The sequence below is a fragment of the Anabrus simplex genome, chromosome 5, assembly GCF_040414725.1.
Source record: "Anabrus simplex isolate iqAnaSimp1 chromosome 5, ASM4041472v1, whole genome shotgun sequence".
Lineage (NCBI taxonomy): Eukaryota > Metazoa > Arthropoda > Insecta > Orthoptera > Tettigoniidae > Anabrus > Anabrus simplex.
Genome location: NC_090269.1, coordinates 143461010 through 143480850, shown reverse-complemented (window position 1 = coordinate 143480850; position 19841 = coordinate 143461010). Strand labels below are relative to the sequence as shown.

General features: G+C 41.4%; 1 protein-coding gene across 1 annotated transcript in view; it reads right to left on the bottom strand.

The window, feature by feature from the left end:
• The window catches only part of LOC136874412 (uncharacterized), a 56210-nt gene extending 54856 nt beyond the window's left edge, over positions 1–1354 (bottom strand). The window contains exon 1 of the mRNA XM_068227789.1: positions 1132–1354. The gene's annotated coding sequence lies outside the window, so the exon portion shown is untranslated. The remainder of the gene's footprint in view (positions 1–1131) is intronic.
• Positions 1355–19841: the final 18487 nt, after the last annotated feature.

The window sequence follows — 19841 nt, the reverse complement described above, 5'->3', positions numbered from 1 at the left end:
AGTGGCCTTGGGCCTCTACTTTTCCCTGTGCAAACACCATGTTTCTCAGTTGGTTAGAGTAGGCATACACCAGACCATTGGTCTGGATGGGCTAGGGTAGGGGTGGACAAGACCATTGGTCTGAATTGGCAATTGGTTAAGGTGGGGGAGGGGGGGTGACAAGCAAAGGGGTCTGGGTTAGAGCAACAAAGCAGTCTTAGCCCTCTCAGTTCCCCTGTGCGAACACCACTAGTGTGCAATGGTTAGGGTCCGGTTTGGGTGATAGCAGTGGGCTAGTTGTGGAAAGTGGAATTATAAATTTTTGTGTACCAGTACTTATGATTCAAGAGAGGTGATTAGAATGCATTTTATAGGGTACAGAGGTGGAAAGCTAAATCACAACTGTTTTGAGTACTTTTCAAAATAAAGATTGCTCCAGGCTGATAACAATTGGCTGGGGTTCGGTTTAACACTTTTCAGTACTTTTTAAAACACAGATTTGTTCTAGGCCAATGAGAACGGAATCCGGTACTCAGCATTGTTTGTGCTCTTATTCTGTGTGGCTTGGTAATACAACCTGGTTATTACGATTGGCGATAATGACGCCAGATGCAACTTTATGTTGGCCAATAGGAATGCAAGTTCGTACTTCAGGAATAGGACAATGGCGACCAATCCTGAAGAAGTTTTTCAGCACTGATATTTCTCAGGAAATATCTTAAAAATGAGAGGTAGCCTGCATTTTGATATCACAATAAAGAAAATGTTGGGGTTAAATATCGGCTATCAACTGAATAGGGCCTATAGCTCTTGTGAGGTACAGAATAATCTCTAAAATACCAGTAACATTGATATACAAAATAATTCTACAGAAATGCAGATATAGGCCTAATATTACAGATAAACTAAACAGAACAAATCTCATAAGAGGAACATAAGAGGAACATTACTACCAACATGTTTTGTAGTCTACATAGTAAAAAACATCATTATTCAGTGTACGCTCTTAAGTTGCACTCTTAGGAGATAAATAACACGCAAACTCAATAATTAAAATTATTCAATACATCTTGTTGCTTCTTTCTAAGATTAAATTCAGATATCCCATGCAGGTGAAAATCAGGTAATAGGCCTTACACTGTTACAACTTACCGGCACTTGTAACGCTAAAGCTAATTGTTTTCAAAAACAAATCAAGTTACTGTATAAGCTTAACCACAACAAAAATAGAGCTAACACAATTTATATGAAATTCTGAAAAAGTCTTGCATGATTCCTGATTAAGAAGTTATAAAGTTCACTACTGAGATCTAGAAGATCGGCAGAAGTATATTATTAAGCCCTGAACTTGAACGACAATATGTTAGATGTTGTGAATATAGTGCAGAATAACAAGTAAACACAATTCCGTACGGTACGACGCATCGCATTATCCCCAGTACGTATCACACAAAACCACATTCCTACCACTTCGAAATAAAATCTCATGTTGGGAGGCACGCAGTAGGTATAAATGGCGAATGGCTTTAAGCAAATACAGTAGAGACAATACACGACACTGAGCGAGATATCGAGGGACAGCTATTGGAGCTCACTCTAGCGGATAGACCTGAACGGTACTGATTCTGTCATAAGAGCACGTGTATTTTTGTGTGAAGTTTTTGGTGTTATTTATGCGTTTTCAGTGAGTTGACATAATTAAATAGTAGCGTGTGTCATTCCTTGATATCTCCTCTCAACATGAGGAGAAAGGTATGTGCTGTGTTTGGCTGCAGTACTAACGAAGTAGAGAAAAATGCGCGCTCGTTCTTCAGGTTCCCTCGTGACAAGAACATGTAAGTAATATTGTGTTTGCATATATATTCTTCCAGTGACAGAGATTTTTATAGTACTTCATAATCTTCTGACCTGCTCGACCCATGTTTTAACGGGCTTAAAATATAATACGCATATTTTATTGTATAGTGCAGCAGTTAACCTTCAATACCGATGTGTTGTTGTAGGTGTGATCTGTGGGTTTTGAAATGTCACAGAAGCGATTTGGATAAAGTGTACAAGAAAGAAGAGGCGTTACGCTTGTATAAGAATTATAAGATCTGTTCAGATCATTTCCAGGCCAGCGACTTTAAAAATCGTCGACTATACAGCCAAGGGTATGTTACATTTTTACTCTAATTGTACGTAAATATTCCTCAAAGCATCACTATCGACAACATTTTCAAACTTTTCTTTCTTTTATCCCTCTTCTCAGATTAAAGCCGGGATTTTATAGATTTTCTTTCTGTTAGTAGGCTTCATGTTAAGAGGAAAATTGTCCAGCTATTAAATGTTAATTCATTGCATCAAATGTGTAAGGAATGTGCCGATATTTTTATTGACAAGTGTCTTAATGTGATGATACATTGTTTTTAAATGAGGAAAAAAGACAAATCCAACCGTAAGATTTCAGGCAGGTATGCTAAAGCTAAAAAAGTAATGCCTAAATGAAAGATCAAGCAATTTCACAGCAGTCCATTTCACACCTTGTTTATATGTCTGATTTCAGTCTTTGAATAATAACCTTTTAAATAATTCTTCATTCATTTATCCAGAATTGCTTTAGCAACTTCGAAGTTAATATCTCAATACCACTGTCTTTCTAGACGTAATTTATTTATACATTTCCGTATATACATTTCCATTGATATTTGAATTTAGCGCGATTTGTTCAGGTCAAGTCACTAGGAGCGCCACCGTCGAATTGTCTCCCATTTTAGCAAGGCGAAATCCGTAAGTGTCGTGTATTGTCTCTAGGCCTACTGTATTTGCTTTAAGTGCCGGGAGATGTCCAAGGACTCCGGCTCGCCAGGTGCAGGTCTATAGATCTGACGCCCGTAGGGCGGCCGGCGCGTCGTGACGAGGATAAATGATGATGAAGACGACACATACACCCAGTTCCCGTGCCAGGAGGAAAAAATTTCCCGACCCTGCCGGGAATCGAACCCGGGACTCTTGTGACCAAACGCCAGCACGCTAAGCATTTAGCCATGGAGCCGGACATGTAGCAACGGCCAGCACGCTCAGTAGTGACGACTGGGAAATAAAAGTGCGGGGTCAAGAAAATATAGACAACAAACATACCTACCCGAGTTTGCGGGATATGGCGGGCGAGGGCGGGTTGTGTGATATACATCCAAACTGTAAAAGAAAAGGTACAAAAGTGTAAGGGTTTTTTTATGCTCTCTAAGCGAATTTCGCAAGAGAGGTAAAGGTTGACAGTTTAGCAATGTAAGTGCGGCAAAAATAGTTTTGTTGTTGTTGTTGAGATTTTGATTCAATACTATGCAATAAAACTTTCATCAAAGGAACAATATTACGCATTCATTACAATTAAAACGAAGTACGGTGTGATTATACAATTAAAATCATTTAGTATTTGACTACACACTAAGAAACTAACAACAGTAAAGAGACTGCCAGACTGACGAATGCGCGCGGCAAGCGGGTGAATCATACCTAGTGTCCATCACATTGGAGAAAAAAAATAGAGCCTACCCCTGCTATATAAGTCTCCGCTACCTGCTGCGACGCTATGCAAATCGGTTAGCTGGAACTAACGACATTTTGTTCGTATTTCCGCTAATATATGTGTAAATAAAATAAAGGAACGAATTAGCTGATGCCTCTGTGGTGTAGTGATTAGTGTATTTCGATTCCCTGCTCTGCCACGAAATTTGAAAAGTGGTACGAGGGCTGGAACGGGGTCCATTCAGCCTCGGGAGGTCAACTGAGTAGAGGGAAGTGGAAGGTTTGATTCCCTCCTCAGCCATCCTGGAAGTGGTTTTTCATCGTTTCCTACTTCTCCTCCAGGCAAATGCCGGGTTGGTACCTAACTTGTCTATCCCTTCCAATCCTCCCATCCCCCCGCAAGGTGGACCTGCTGTTCAACATAGCAGGTGAGGCCGCCTGGGCGAGGTACTGGCCATCCTGCCCAGTTCCATCCCCGACCCAGAGTCTGAAGCTCCAGGACATTGCCCTCGAGACGGTACAGGTGGGATCCCTCGCTGTATCCGAAGGAAAAACTGACCCTGGATGGTAACCGATAAAGAAGAAGAATAATGAGAGAAAATAATGGAAGGAATTAGCTGATTAGACAACAGAGCTTGTATAAATTGCTGTTTTTAATAATTTCTAGTTTCAGCCGGCCAAAATGAAATTAAATGGTATCCTTTCCCCCCTTAATCGCCGCTACTGGACACGCTAACCATTTAGACATGGAGTCGGACATGCAGTAGGTAATCATAAATTATAAACTACTAGCAAGATACCCGTGCTTCGCTACGGTATTATACTGAAATTTATAATTAAATGCTTAACGTTTGATATATAATCCTCCGAAATTCGCGATCTGACTCGTTTTCAGAGATTACGGCAAAGTTCCTCACATTTTTCAATCTTTCTTTCCAGCAATCGATTTCGTACTTCCCGAGGTAGGTCCAGGTATTCCACGCGGTCAGTTCGGCCCCTAAATCTTTGCCATCTTTTCCTATAAGCATTTTTAGTATGGATCAAATCCTGAAGGAGATCCGGCGTGGTGTCGTCTTGGGTGCCCTGGCGGTACTGAACCCGCGGCTTGACTGTATTCGTAGTCATTACCAGGCCAGGACCCGTTTCCAGCGCGGTCCGCACAATTTGACGACGGTCCAGAACATTATTATTATTATTATTATTATTATTATTATTATTATTATTATTATTATTATTATTATTATTATTATTATTTTTATTATTATTATTATTATTATTATTATTATTACCGTGTTTTTGCGGTAGGTAGAGGTGGAAGAAGGTGCGGGCTTGAACGGGTCTCAAACTATGAAATTAAAGTTAATGTAAAATTTAACAAGGTTATATTTTCTTTTCAAAATTAAGAAATAACACGAATGGCAGGTACAGAGTAGCAAGGTAACAAATTACAAATACAGTATTCACAAGATTTGGGCTTCGAGCCCCTAACTCACAATTCTTGGGCAATCAGCCCAACCTTACTCCAAAATAAGTTTTAACAGAGGGGCAGAAAACCCCATTCATGCTCAGGAGCACTTGCTCCAAATTACCCAGAAAAGCCTCCTCGAGGCATACAACACTCAATTTTCAAAAGGAACCACTCGCTCTCAACCTTAAGCCTGTCAAAGGCCACACCAAACTCCACCTTCAAGTTGTCCTCTAAGGACATATACACAGGGGTAATATACCCAACCTACTGAGGTCTATTAAGTGAGAAAAAAGGTTAATTACTTGACCTCTAAAATAACAATTGAGAGGAGGCGATCTGCACTCCTAATACACTGTTTAAAACCTACTTGGCACTAGGCCGTTAATGCAAGGGCTAATCCCATACTAAAGAGGTGACTTTTAGAAGGAAACAATTTACGTTACATTAGAAGGGAAGAAACGGTTGTGAAAATAAGTTCACCTCAATGCAATATGTGTGGGAGATCGAGAGGGTTAAGCACTCTCTATCCCAATATGTAGTTTTGAAAGAGAATAGAGGCTAAGAGTCTTTACATTTTAGGGAATGTTACATGGTAGAAACGCTTCGGACCCGCCCCGAGAGTTAAACTGCTGAGCTAGCAAGAAAAGAAGTTATTAAAAGGCCATTACCTTGGTGTTGAACTGCTCCCCGAAGAAAGAGGCGCTTCCCGCCCCCTGCTATGTACCTTACACACGACAAGATGGAACAGAAGTGGCGCAGAGACCCAAAAATCAGCAGTTTATATACTCTCGCGGAAAGTTCGAAGCGTTTCAGGAAGGAAAACACCCGCCCACAATCTTTTTATTGGTGGATAAAGAAAACCCCTACACAAGATGAAGAAGAAACACATTATTGGTGGAAAATTAATTTAAGAAATTCGGGATTGGCTAAATTCAAAACAAGGGGAAAGAAAGGGTTAATATTGCCAACTTAAACAATGACTGAAAGAAATTTAGCAAAGAACAAACTTTTGAAATTAAATTTTCTCCACAAAAAACAGTTCTTTCACTCCGCACTAGGGTGCACTATTGTTGATCTTCAGTAGTGTCCTCTAGAAGAGAAAGTTCACACTTCTTACTACAAGCAAAACAAAAATACGTCGAAAATGACACAGTTCAAAAACTCCAAAATTTCCAAGTAGTGACATCTTCTGAGAAAGTTGAAACTTAATACCGTAGATAAAGTTCAGACTTCCTCCAGCAGAGCAGTTTCAACTGGCGCAAATTTTAAATAAGCGGCGTGGAGGTGTACCGCCCGGTACAGACCTCCCCCCCAAAGGTTCCTCCAGGGGTGACACATGAAATTTGTTTGAAAACAAGGTCCAAGTTATGATGTGGATATGAAAATTAATTGCAGAAGCATTTATCGAAATTGTTGAAATTTGGTTTGATTCAGTTTCAAAAATTCTTGTAGTAACAGCGGAAGTAATGTCTTTATGTTTGTAGAAGGTTGAATTCAGAAGGAAAACTTTAGTTTTAAAGTTGAGGAAATTTTTTTCTAAGTCCACCAGATATTGTTGTTGAATTCCCAGATGTAGTGATTGCTGATAGTTATTGTCCATGTAGTTGATTAAATTGGATGGCCAGACTGGCCGCTGCAGCTTGTGTCCAGAGGAGGCCGCTCGGACCCCTCAAGTACCCTGAGATACCGCTCGCCCGCACTATGAGATGAGTAGTGGTGTTGAAGCACGCCGCGCCCGCGGTGAACATATACAGGCTGCGGGCCAGTAGTAGGTCGTGCGCCGCACATCAGCCTTGGCCGGGAGGAGGACTCCGCCTCGCCGTGCACATGTCGTCCTCGCTGGGGAAGAGGGGGCCCTTCCTCTATCCCAGTCGCAGCACGGCGCCGCGCGGCTGCGGGGGCACTGAAACATTAAAGCTGGGCGGCAGAATTTGTTGGACCATCATCATTTTGAGGGCACAGGCTTTGTGGAGAGGTTGAGGGGCCAGCGGCGTGCAGAAATTCATTTCAGAAGCGAGCCACTGTGTGTAGTGGAGCAGGAGACGGGAGCGTGGTAATGGCCGTGGCAAGGATAGGATGGCAGTTTAACCGTGCGGGGAAGGTTTACAAACTACTTACATATGAAACAAAATATTATAGAAGGGGCAGAATGCCTTAAAAGTGAAAACTCAAAAAAATATAACCTTCATATTCCTTTCAAAATAATATGAAGCAAGTTAACACAGAAATTACACCGGTTTCACCTGGGACAGGTGAACCCTAAATATCCTCTCGGTGGCTGGATTGCTTAATAACAACGTAACCGGCGTAAGAAAATCAAGAATGACACACGGCCCATGAAATCTGGGAGCAAGCTTGCCCGCGGGAACAAAATTCCTGACCATCACTTGGTCGCCTACCTTCAAATTGGTGGGTCTCCGTCCACGATCATATCTTCCCCTAACCTTTTCATGAGACACCTTAAGATTGGCTTTAGCTTTCTTCCAAAGATCTTTGATACTATCCGGACCTATTGTCTCAGGTAGAATGTCACTTAGAGACCAGAGGTTAGAGAGCGGCGTGTTGGGAATAAACTTGACATCAAAGAGGCCGGAGTAAATTTATGTGATTCATGAACCGCCGAATTCAAAGCAAAAGCTAACCAATGCAGGGACGTGTCCCACCTGGAATGATCTTCATGATGATAGGCAATAAGCGCGGACCTGAGATTACGGTTAACCCGTTCAGCCAGAGATGGTTGAGGATAATAAGCAGAAGTAGTTACATGAGAGATGGACAAGTCAAAACAGAATTTACGAAAAAGATTTGATGTGAACGCCTTAGCATTATCAGACACAATATATTGGCACGGACCAAAAGAAGCAAAAATAGAATTTAGGCAAGTAATGGTGGACTGAGCGGTAGCCAGCTTAGTCGGGAATAACCAGGAAAATCTTGTAAAACCATCTACGCATACAAAGATGAACTTGTTAGCATTTCCCTTCGACTGGGGGAAGGGTCCTACATAATCAATATACAGGCGTTCCATGGGGCGCGACGCTTGATGAGAAGACAAAAGGCCTACCTTGGTGGACATAGTAGGTTTACTAAGCAAACAGGATTTACAAGCCTTTACTAGTTCACGGATTTCACGGTCCATACCCTTCCAGATGAACATTTCACGAATCTTCTCACGAGTTTTAAGATGCCGAGATGCCCTCCTAATGGGGTTTCATGATGATACTTGAAGATCATAGGTACAAGAACAGCTGGAACGACAACTTTCATCATCTCATCATGCCTCGATGGGCAACATAAAACACCATTCCTCAGAATAAAAGGGACCACATGTTCCCCAGAAGAAAGGGTTTCCATTATCGGAGCCAGCGTCGGATCTTCACGTTGGTATTTCTCGATATCCCTAAAGAGCATGGGAGCATCTGTTAAGATGGCATTAACATCAGATAGTATGGACTCGGGAGGTGATGAACTGTCGACCGGTTCATGGGTCTCGACGTCGTTGGAAAACATACGGCTGAGTCCATCAGCGACAACATTTTCGGTACCTCGGATATGCCTGACATCGAATTGGAAGGCAGAAATACGGATGGCCCAACGGGCTATACGGCCAGTACGACGCGGCCTACCTAAGACCCAGCTTAAGGCTTGATTATCTGTCTCCAGGTCGAATTTGACATGTTCCACATAGAGACGGAACTTTTCTAAGGCAAATAAGACTGCCAAACCTTCGAGCTCATAGATGGAATACTTGGCTTCTTGAGCCGACAAGGTCCTAGATGCATAGGCGATGGGTCGCCTCCCTAGTTCAGTCTCTTGAAGAAGGACTGCAGCTACTGCTGACGATGACGCGTCGGTTTGGACGATGAATTTCTTTGAGAAATCAGGCATAGCAAGGACAGGGGCATTACAGAGAGCTAATTTAAGATCTTCAAAAGCGGCTTGTTGAGAAGGTCCCCACTTGAATTTGATGCCTTTCCTACGAAGAAGGTTCAAGGGCGCCGCTCTATTAGCAAAGTTAGGAATAAACTTCCTGAAGAAATTCACCATACCAATGAACCTGGCGATACCTTTGATGTCCTTAGGGGGTTTAAAATCACGGATGGCCTGTGTTCTCGAATGATCGACTGCAACACCATCAGGTGACACAATATGCCCTAGGAATGACATAGAGGGCTTAGCAAATGCAACCTTGGACAACTTGACAGTTAACCCAGCCTTACGAAGGCGATTGAGAACTTCTCGCAGATGATCTAGATGTTCTTCAAAGGTCTCCGAAAATACGACGACATCATCCAAGTAGTGATACAACTACTCAAATTTGATGTCGGAGAAGACCCTATCTAGCAGCCTAGTGAGTACAGCTGCTCCCGTGGGGAGCCCGAAAGGCACGCGGTTGTATTCATACAAATTCCAATCCGTGGCAAACGCTGTAAGATGTTTAGACACTTCGGCTAGAGGAATTTGATTGTAGGCCTGATTCAAGTCCAAGATGGTGAAGAACTTGGCCTTACGGAACCATGAAAAACAAGAATGAAGGTCGGGAAGGGGCACAGATTGTAACACCACCTTCCGATTGAGAGCCCTATAATCAATGACAGGCCTGAAGCCCCCTTGGGGTTTCGGGACTAGAAAAATAGGCGAAGAATACGCCGACTTAGAGGGCCTAATAATACCATCCTTCAACATCTGATCGATGATTTCTTTCAGAGCCTTCATTTTAGGTGGAGATAGCTTATAAGGTGCAAAACGGACAGGAATCGAATCCGTGACCTCAATTTTGTATTCAATAAGGTCAGTAACACCAAGAGTATCCGAGAACACCTCTGGAAACGACTGACACAACTTACGAATACTATCAGCCTGCTCCTCAGGTAGATGTCTAAGGTCTAACAACATCTCATCCTGGGTAGGCGAAATAGATGAACAAGATGCAGAATTACATTTTAACAAGGAGATTTTACAATTGGAAGCAAATTTGAAAGTGCACGACCTACTCTGAAGATCGAGCACAGGACCAGTGTAAGAAATGAAGTCCGCTCCCAATATAATGGGGCAAGACAAGTGCTTGGCCACAAACAATTTGATTTTCCATGTAAATTTAAAAATACGAATTTTGACATATAAGGAACCTAGAATTTCTAATGGAGAGGAATTGGCCGAAACATATTGGATCGCAGACAAACAATAGTTTGGAAAACGGACAGGAATCGAATCCGTGACCTCAATTTTGTATTCAATAAGGTCAGTAACACCAAGAGTACAAATAGATTTCAATTTTGAATACCATTCAGCCGAAATAATCGAACAAACACTGCCTGAATCTAATAGAGCAGTTATAGGCTCATTATTTAGCCCAATTTTGAGAAAGGGGACCGGTGCGGGGGTATCCGCCGCAGTCCTAAGACACTCTTTGGGGCATTCAAAAGATGAATTTGAAGATTGAACGTTCCCTGAATTTTCGACCTGTTTACCTGGGGCTGAGCCTCGGGAAGAAGGATTAGTCGACTCAGCCGAAGCCAGTAGTCATTTTTTATTATTGGCATTGGTGGAATTTGCACCAGAAGTTGAGCAGGAGGGTTCGCTATTTGAATTTGGGAAATTCTTGGCGATATGTGAGAAAGCCCCACATTTAAAACAGCCTTGTGATGAGCCAGCTCCATTATTTGCCCTACTAGCTTTAATCAATGGACACTTATTGCGAAGATGGTCAGGCGACCCGCAAGCATAACATTTACGGGGTGTGACTGGTCGGCGAGGTGGAGGCCGAGGATTACTAAACGAAGGAGGGGGTTCTTTCGCGACACGCAAAGAATCGGCGTACCTAACTCCTTCCGCTGAGACGGCCAATGCTTCAAGTTCAGAGAAGGTTTGCGGGCACGCCGCGAAACACAAATATGATCTATAAGATGGTGAAATGCCTTCTACAATAGCCTGTACAATCTGATCCTCAGGGAAGTGAAGAGCAAACACCCTAGTATAGAACTTAATGTCTTGTATAAAATCAGCCAGATTTTCATCCAATCTCTGTACTCGATAATAGTACTTCTGAATCAGAGATGACCGCGCGCGAGCAGGAATAAAATTTGCAAGCAGATGTTCATGAAAATCTTCAATAGATGACTGTTCGGCAATGGCTCTTACTATTTTATCTGAGAGAATACCAATAGCATAAGGATAAATTATCTGTAAAATTTGACACGGGGAAAGAGAAAAAACAAGGGCATGATCTTGAAATTCAAAAAAATCTTAAAAATGAAATTACTTCACTGGTGGTATTAACGGAAAACTTAGAGATACCTCTGAGCAACATTGCCAATGGATGAGGCAAACTGCTGAACCCAGGTGACATAGTAGGTAAAGGTTTCAGTGGTAAGGAAGTTAATTCAGAACGTACATTATTTAATGAGTTACGGCGTTCAGACTCGTCCAATGGGGCAGAGGTTGTTTGAGCAACGATGGTTTTCCTATTTACTTCTCCCTTAGGAGGCTCTTCCTCGCTACCTACATTCACTGTGGTGGGTTGATCGCTTTTGGGAGGAACCTCCCCAGTTAACAATTGAGTGACCTTGCCAGATAATTCAGAAATATTTTTGAGCAGCGTACTAGCTTCCTTCCTCTGAACGTCATTCAACTTTAGAGACAACAGATCGTTAACTCTATTTGAAAAATGAAACAGCCTGGCTTGCACACGCTTAATTTGATTAGGAGAAGGATCATTTTCATCAAAAAAACTAACTACAGATGCTAGCCCAGTAATATTCTCGACGATCGTGGAAAGAGAGTCGTCAATTTCTTTCTCTCCCAAGGTGGGGATGGAGATGGGCAAATCAAGGGACTCTCTAAGCTTATTTGTGTCTACTGCAACCGTGCCTCCAGATTGCACATTTCTGATAGTTAACTCATAGATCAACTCCTCTTTGCGCAAATAGTTAAGATGGAGAACATCGCGAGGGCCGGGCATGATGACAGAACAATTTTGAAAAACTCAAAAAATTCCAGCAACTGAGAAAATTGTTAGAGTTCGGATCAAAGCAATGTTAGCCGTCAAAAGGGGCTAAATTGAGACCCATTCAACCACGCTCTGCTACCACTTGTTACCGTGTTTTTGCGGTAGGTAGAGGTGAAAGAAGGTGCGGGCTTGAACGGGTCTCAAACTATGAAATTAAAGTTAATGTAAAATTTAACAAGGTTATATTTTCTTTTCAAAATTAAGAAATAACACGAATGGCAGGTACAGAGTAGCAAGGTAACAAATTACAAATACAGTATTCACAAGATTTGGGCTTCGAGCCCCTAACTCACAATTCTTGGGCAATCAGCCCAACCTTACTCCAAAATAAGTTTTAACAGAGGGGCAGAAAACCCCATTCATGCTCAGGAGCACTTGCTCCAAATTACCCGGAAAAGCCTCCTCGAGGCATACAACACTCAATTTTCAAAAGGAGCCACTCGCTCTCAACCTTAAGCCTGTCAAAGGCCACACCAAACTCCACCTTCAAATTGTCCTCTAAGGACATATACACAGGGGTAATATACCCAACCTACTGAGGTCTATTAAGTGAGAAAAAGGTTAATTACTTGACCTCTAAAATAACAATTGAGAGGAGGCGATCTGCACTCCTAATACACTGTTTAAAACCTACTTGGCACTAGGCCGTTAATGCAAGGGCTAATCCCATACTAAAGAGGTGACTTTTAGAAGGAAACAATTTACGTTACATTAGAAGGGAAGAAACGGTTGTGAAAATAAGTTCACCTCAATGCAATATGAGTGGGAGATCGAGAGGGTTAAGCACTCTCTATCCCAATATGTAGTTTTGAAAGAGAATAGAGGCTAAGAGTCTTTACATTTTAGGGAATGTTACATGGTAGAAACGCTTCGGACCCGCCCCGAGAGTTAAACTGCTGAGCTAGCAAGAAAAGAAGTTATTAAAGGCCATTACCTTGGTGTTGAACTACTCCCCGAAGAAAGAGGCGCTTCCCGCCCCCTGCTATGTACTTTACACACGAAAAGATGGAACAGAAGTGGCGCAGAGACCCTAAAATCAGCAGTTTATATACTCTCGCGGAAAGTTCGATTCGTTTCAGGAAGGAAAACACCCGCCCACAATCTTTTTATTGGTGGATAAAGAAAACCCCTACACAAGATGAAGAAGAAACACATAATTGGTGGAAAATTAATTTAAGAAATTCGGGATTGGCTAAATTCAAAACAAGGGGAAAGAAAGGATTAATATTGCCAACTTAAACAATGACTGAAAGAAATTTAGCAAAGAACAGACTTTTGAAATTAAATTTTCTCCACAAAAAACAGTTCTTTCACTCCGCACTAGGGTGCACTAATATTGATCTTCAATAGTGTCCCCTAGAAGAGAAAGTTCACACTTCTTACTACAAGCAAAACAAAAATACGTCGAAAATGACACAGTTCAAAAACTCCAAAATTTCCAAGTAGTGACATCTTCTGAGAAAGTTGAAACTTAATACCGTAGATAAAGTTCAGACTTCCTCCAGCAGAGGAGTTTCAACTGGCGCAAATTTTAAATAAGCGCCGTGGAGGTGTACCGCCCGGTACAATTATTATTATTATTATTATTATTATTATTATTATTATTATTATTATTATTATTATTATTATTATTATTATTATTATTATTATTATTAGATGTTCTGGACCCCACAGCAAGATGCAAGACCGCTACTTGGCGGTAAATTACATCTGCTACCATTGTCATTGTTGACATAGTGACCAGCACCATTGTCGCGCGTAGGCAAGTGTGCGGGATTTCTGGCGATACGAATGACATACTTCCGTGCATTATTGACCTTATTATAGAGGTGAATAATTTGACGGTCAATCTCATTCCTATCGTTTATAACCGGGCAAGTTGGCCGTGCGTGTAGAGGCGCGCAGCTGTGAGCTTGCATCCGGGAAATAGTAGGTTCGAATCCCACTATCGGCAGCCCTGAAAATGGTTTCCCGTGGTTTCCCATTTTCACACCAGGCAAATGCTGGGGCTGTACCTTAATTAAGGGCACGGCCGCTTCCTTCCAACTCCAAGGCCTTTCCTATCCCATCGTCGCCATAAGACCTATCTGTGTCGGTGCGACGTAAAGCCTCTAGCAAAAATAATAGCCTATCGTTTATTTCAAATGTGTTTAAATTTTTATTTATATGCCAGGAGAGTCTACTGTAATCTAAGAATGTACACCGAAGGAAAAGATGGATGTTGAAATCGAACCCAGGAAAGATTAAAAATGATCGGTTTATGATCAGAATAAGTACATCGAAAATCTGCAGCCTGTTTCCAGTCATTCGACAGGGTCAGGAATGGAATGAATAAAGCCCCATCTAACGGCGACAATAGAAATTGTGCCGGCTGCCGAAGCACTCCTCTGGGGCAATAAGCGATGAATGACAAATTAAATTAAATATTGGACAGTCTTGCTGGAATGAATGATGACAGAGAAAACCGGAGTATCCAGAGAAAAAACTGTCCCGCCTCCGATTTGTCCAGCACGAATATCACATGTAGTGATCGGGATTTGAACCACGGAACCCAGCTGTGAGAGGCCGGCTCGCTGCCGAGTGAGCAACGGAGGCTCCTTATAAGTACATTATGAACAGTAAAATCAATTGGTCTCACCTCCTTTTACACACCACCGCCCTTAAGTTTATTCCCCCCCCAAAAAAAAAATTAAAAGAAGGCGTGTTTCTTTATGTTTAAAGGAGACTCCAAACACCAATTTTCACGTCTATTATCTTCAGTTTTGAGATAAAAGGTATCCCCATACAAATAATTCACCTTTTTTCACTTCCTTTCACCACCACCACCCCCCCCCCCCGCGCGGGTGAATTTTCCGGCAAAAAATACTTGTTTCTTTAATAGTAAATGATCTTCTAAATACCAATTATCACGACTCTTAACTTCTTCAGTTTTTGATTTGTGTGTCCTCATGAAAGTAATTCAACTCCTTTTCACTCCCGCCGCCCAAGATGGTTTCCCCTTCAAAACGCGTTTTTCTTTGTTTATAGAGAGCCAAATACCAATTTTCACGTCTGTAACAACTTTAGTTTTTATTAGATGTATGTATTAAGTCAATTCATTTTTCAATTCTTTCACCCCCCCCCCCCCCCCCCCCCCTTCATTGGATTTTCCGAAAATACGTGTTTCTTTACTTTTAAAGCAGATTCCAATATCAAATTTCACGTCTGTAACATCTTCATTTTTGAGATATCAGTAGCCTAATTAAAAGAATCGACACCATTTTCAGTCACTTTTACACACACACACCCTTCCACCCAAGTGGTATTTCCGAAAACCCCTCCTATTGGGATTTACAGAAAACAAAACATACGTTTTAAAGGAGATTCTAAATACCAAATTTTACACATATAAACTTTAAAAGTTTTGAGATATAGATATACTCATTTTAAAAATTCACCCTCTTTTCACCCCCCCCCCCGCATTAATTGGATTTTCCAAAAACAAGAATATACGTGCTTCTTTATTTTTAAAGGAGATTCCAAACACCACTTTTCAGGTCTGTAATATCGTCAGTTTCTGAGATATAAGTATCCTCATTAAAGGCATTCAACCCATTTTTCACCCTTTTTCACCCCTCCTATTGGGATTTTCCGAAAACAAAAAAATAAGTGTTTCTTTATTTTTAATGAAGATTCTAAATACCTATTTTTACATCTGTAAACTTTAAAAGTTTTGAGATATAGATGCACTGTTTTTAAAAATTCACCCCCCTTTTCACCGTCCCATTAATTGGATTTTTCAAAAACAAAAAAATACGTGTTTCTTTATTTTTAAAAGAGATCAAAAGTACCAATTTTCAGGTCTGTAATATCTTCAGTTTCAGAGATATAAGTACCGGTATTCTGATTAAAGGCATTCAACCCCTTTTTCACCTTTTTTCACCCCTCCTATTGGGATTTGCTGTAAACAAAAAAATATGTGTTTCCTTATTTTTAAAGGTGATTCTAAATACCAATTTTTACATCTGTAAACTTTCAAAGTTTTGAGATATAGATACACGCATTTTAAAATTTCACCCCCCTTTTCACCCCCTTGGCAGAGGAATATCCAAAAATCCTCTCTTAGCGAGCACCTACATCTTAATGTGAATCTATGCCCAAAATTTCATTTCTTTATGTCCAGTAGTTTTGGCTCGGCGATGATAAATCAGTCAGTCAGTCAGTCAGGACAAGTTATTTTATATATATAGATTATCACTCAAACCAAGTGCTTCACGAAAACGCTTTACTTTTGTTAGCTAGAATGACATGCTGGATTCATAAATAATAATAATAATAATAATAATAATAATAATAATAATAATAATAATAATAATAATAATAATAATAATAATAATTGTTACGGAGATATCCGTGGTAGGTAGAGGTGAAAGAAGGTGCGGGTGTGAATGGGTTTCAAGCTACGAAATTAACGTGCAATGTAAAATTAATTTAAAAGTTAACTAGGTTATATTTTCTTTTCAAAACAAGAGATAACAATCATAACAGGTACAGAGTAGCAAAAAGTAGGTACAATATTACTGGATTCGGGCTCAGTGCCCTTACTTCATAACTCTTGGGCAATCAGCCCCGCCTTACTCCAAAAAAAAAAAAAATTTTAGCCAAGGGGCAGAAAACCCCATTCATGCCCAGGGGCACTGGCTCCAAACATTACACATAAAGCCTGCACGAGGCATACAGAAACAAATTTCAAAGAGCGATCCGCTCTCAAAATTGTAAGCCTATCACAAGGCCACACCAAACTCTACCTTCAAGCTGTCCTCTAAGGACGTATTCACAGGGGTAAAATACCCAACCTACGGAGGTCTATTACATGAAAAGAAGGTTGACTACATGACCTCTAAAATAACAATTTGAGAGGAGGCGATCTTGCACTCCTAATACACTTTGTTTTTAAAACCTAATCTGGCTCTGGGCCGCTAACGCAAGGGCTAATCCCATACTACAGAGGTGACTTAGAGAAGAACACTTTACATTACATAAACGAAGAATAGTTTGAGAAAATAAGTTCACCTCAAAACAAATGTGAGTGGGAGCTCGAGAGGGTTAGCACTCTCTATCCCAATATGTAGCTTTACAAGAAAAAGATGAAAAGAGTAATTACATTTTAGGAAAAGGTTACATGATGGAAATGCTTCGAACCCGCCGCGAGTGTTAAACTGCCGACCTAGCAAGAAAAGAAGTTATTAATAGGCCATTACCTGGTATTGAACGGCTGAAGAAGAAAGAGGCGCTTCCCGCCTCCTGCTATGTACTTAATACACTGAAAGATGGAACAGAAGTGGCCCGGAGACCCCAAAATCAGCAGTTTATATACTCTCGCGGAAGTTTCTAGGCGTTAGGGGAATGAAAACACCCGCCCACAATGTTTTTATTGGCTAGGGAAAAGAAACCCCTACATAGAGGAAGAAGAAACACATTATTGGTGGAAAATTAATTAAAGAAATTCGGGATTGGCTAGATCCAAAATAAGGGGAAAAAGAGGGGTATACAGCCAACTTAAACCATGACAGAAAGAAATTTAACAAAGAACAAACTCTTGAAATAAAAATTTCTCCAACAAAATAGTTCTTTGATTTCGCACTAGGTTGCACTATTGTAATCCTTCAGTAGTGTCCTCTAGAAGAGAAAGTTCACACTTCTTACTTCAAGCGAAACAAAGACACATCAAAAATGACACAGTTCACAAACTCAAAAATTTCCAAGTGGTGACATCTTCTGAGAAACTAGAAAATCAATAGAGTAGATAAAGTTCAGATTTCCACCAGAAGAGGAATTTCAACTGGCGCAACTTTTAAATGACCGGAGTAGAGGTGTACCGCCCGGTACAGACCTCCCCCCCCAAAAGTTCCTCCAAGGGGTAACACAGAAGAGCATAACTTTTGATTGAAAGTAAGGTCCAAGTTTTAATGTGAATGTGAAGATAGTTTGCAGTAGCATTCATGAGAATTAGGTTTGTTTCAATTTCAAAATTTTTTGTTACAGGTGAAGTAAAGTTTTTCTGTTTGTAGAAGTTGAATTTCTGAAGATAAACTTTTAATACTTGAAAGTGATGAAAAATTTGGCAATGTCCACCAATTATTGTTGTTGAATTCCCAAGTGTAATTATTGCTTATGGTGACTGTCCATGTAGTTGATGTAGATTGAGTCGGATGGCCAGACCGGCCGTTACAGCTTGCGTCCAAAGGAGGCCGCTCGGACCCCTCAAGTACCCTGAGATACCGCTCGCCCGCACTATGAGGGGAGCAGAGGTGTTGAAACACGCCGCGCCCGCGGTGAACATATACAGGCTGCGGGCAAGTAGCAGGTCGTGCGCCGCACATCAGCCTTGGCCGGGAGGAGAGCTCCGGCTCGCCGGGCACATGTCGTCTTCGCTGGAGAGGAGGGGGCCCATCCCCCTCCCCAGTTGCTGCACGGCGCTGCGCGGCTGCGGGGGCACTGAAACATTAAAGCTAGGCGGCAGAATTGTGTTGGACAATCATCTTCTTTGAGGGTACAGGCTTGTGGAGAGGTTGAGGGGCCAGCGGCGTGTAGATATCCATGGCATTTACTATTATGAAGCCACAGTGTAAGGTGGAGCAGGAGACGGGAGCGTGGTAATGGCCGTGGCAAGAACAGGATGGCAGTTTAACGGGTCGGGGCAGGTTTTACACAAGGCTTACATTTAAAACCAAAATATTACAGAAGGGGCAGAATGCCTTAAAAGTGAAACTCAAAAAAAAAATATAACCTTCATATCCTTTCAAAATAATATGAAGCAAGTTAACACAGAAATTACACCGGTTTCACCTGGGACAGGTGAACTCTAAATATCCTCTCGGTGGCTGGATTACTTAGCAATAAGGTAACCGGCGTAAGAAAATCGAGAATGATACAAGGCCCATGAAATCCGGGGGCAAGCTTGCCCGCGGGAACAACATTTTTGACCATAACCTGGTCACCTACCTTCAAAGTGGTGGGTCTCCGTCCACGATCATACCTTTCCCTAACCTTTTCATGAGATACTTTAAGATTAGCTTTAGCCTTCTTCCAAAGATCTTTAATGTTGTCCGGATCTATTGTCTCGGGCAGAATGTCATTCAGAGACCAGAGGTTAGAGAGCGGCGTGTTGGGAACGAACTTAAACATCAAAGAAGCTGGAGTAAATTTGTGTGATTCATGAACCGCCGAATTCAAAGCAAAAGCTAACCAATGCAGGGACGTGTCCCACCTAGAATGATCTTCATGATGATAGGCAATAAGTGCGGACCTGAGATTACGGTTAACCCGTTCAGCCAGAGATGGTTGAGGGTAATAAGCAGATGTAGTTACATGAGAGATGGACAAGTCAAAACAGAATTTACGAAACAGATTTGATGTAAAAGCTTTAGCATTATCAGATACAATGTATTGGCACGGACCAAAAGAAGCAAAAATAGAATTTAGGCAAGTAATGGTGGACTGAGCGGTAGCCAGCTTAGTCGGAAATAACCAAGAAAATCTAGTAAAGCCATCTACGCACACAAAGATGAACTTGTTAGCATTACCCTTTGACTGGGGGAAGGGTCCTACATAATCGATATACAGGCGTTCCATGGGGCGCGCCGCTTGATGCGAAGACAAAAGGCCTACCTTGGTGGACATGGTGGGTTTACTAAGCAAACAAGATTTACAAGCTTTTACAAGTTCACGGATTTCAGCGTCCATACCTTTCCAAATGAACATTTCACGAATTTTTTCACGGGTTTTAAAGATTCCAAGATGCCCTCCTAATGGGGTCTCATGATAATACTTGAAGATCATAGGCACGAGAACCGCTGTCACGACAACCTTCATCATCTTATCATGCCTCGATGGGCA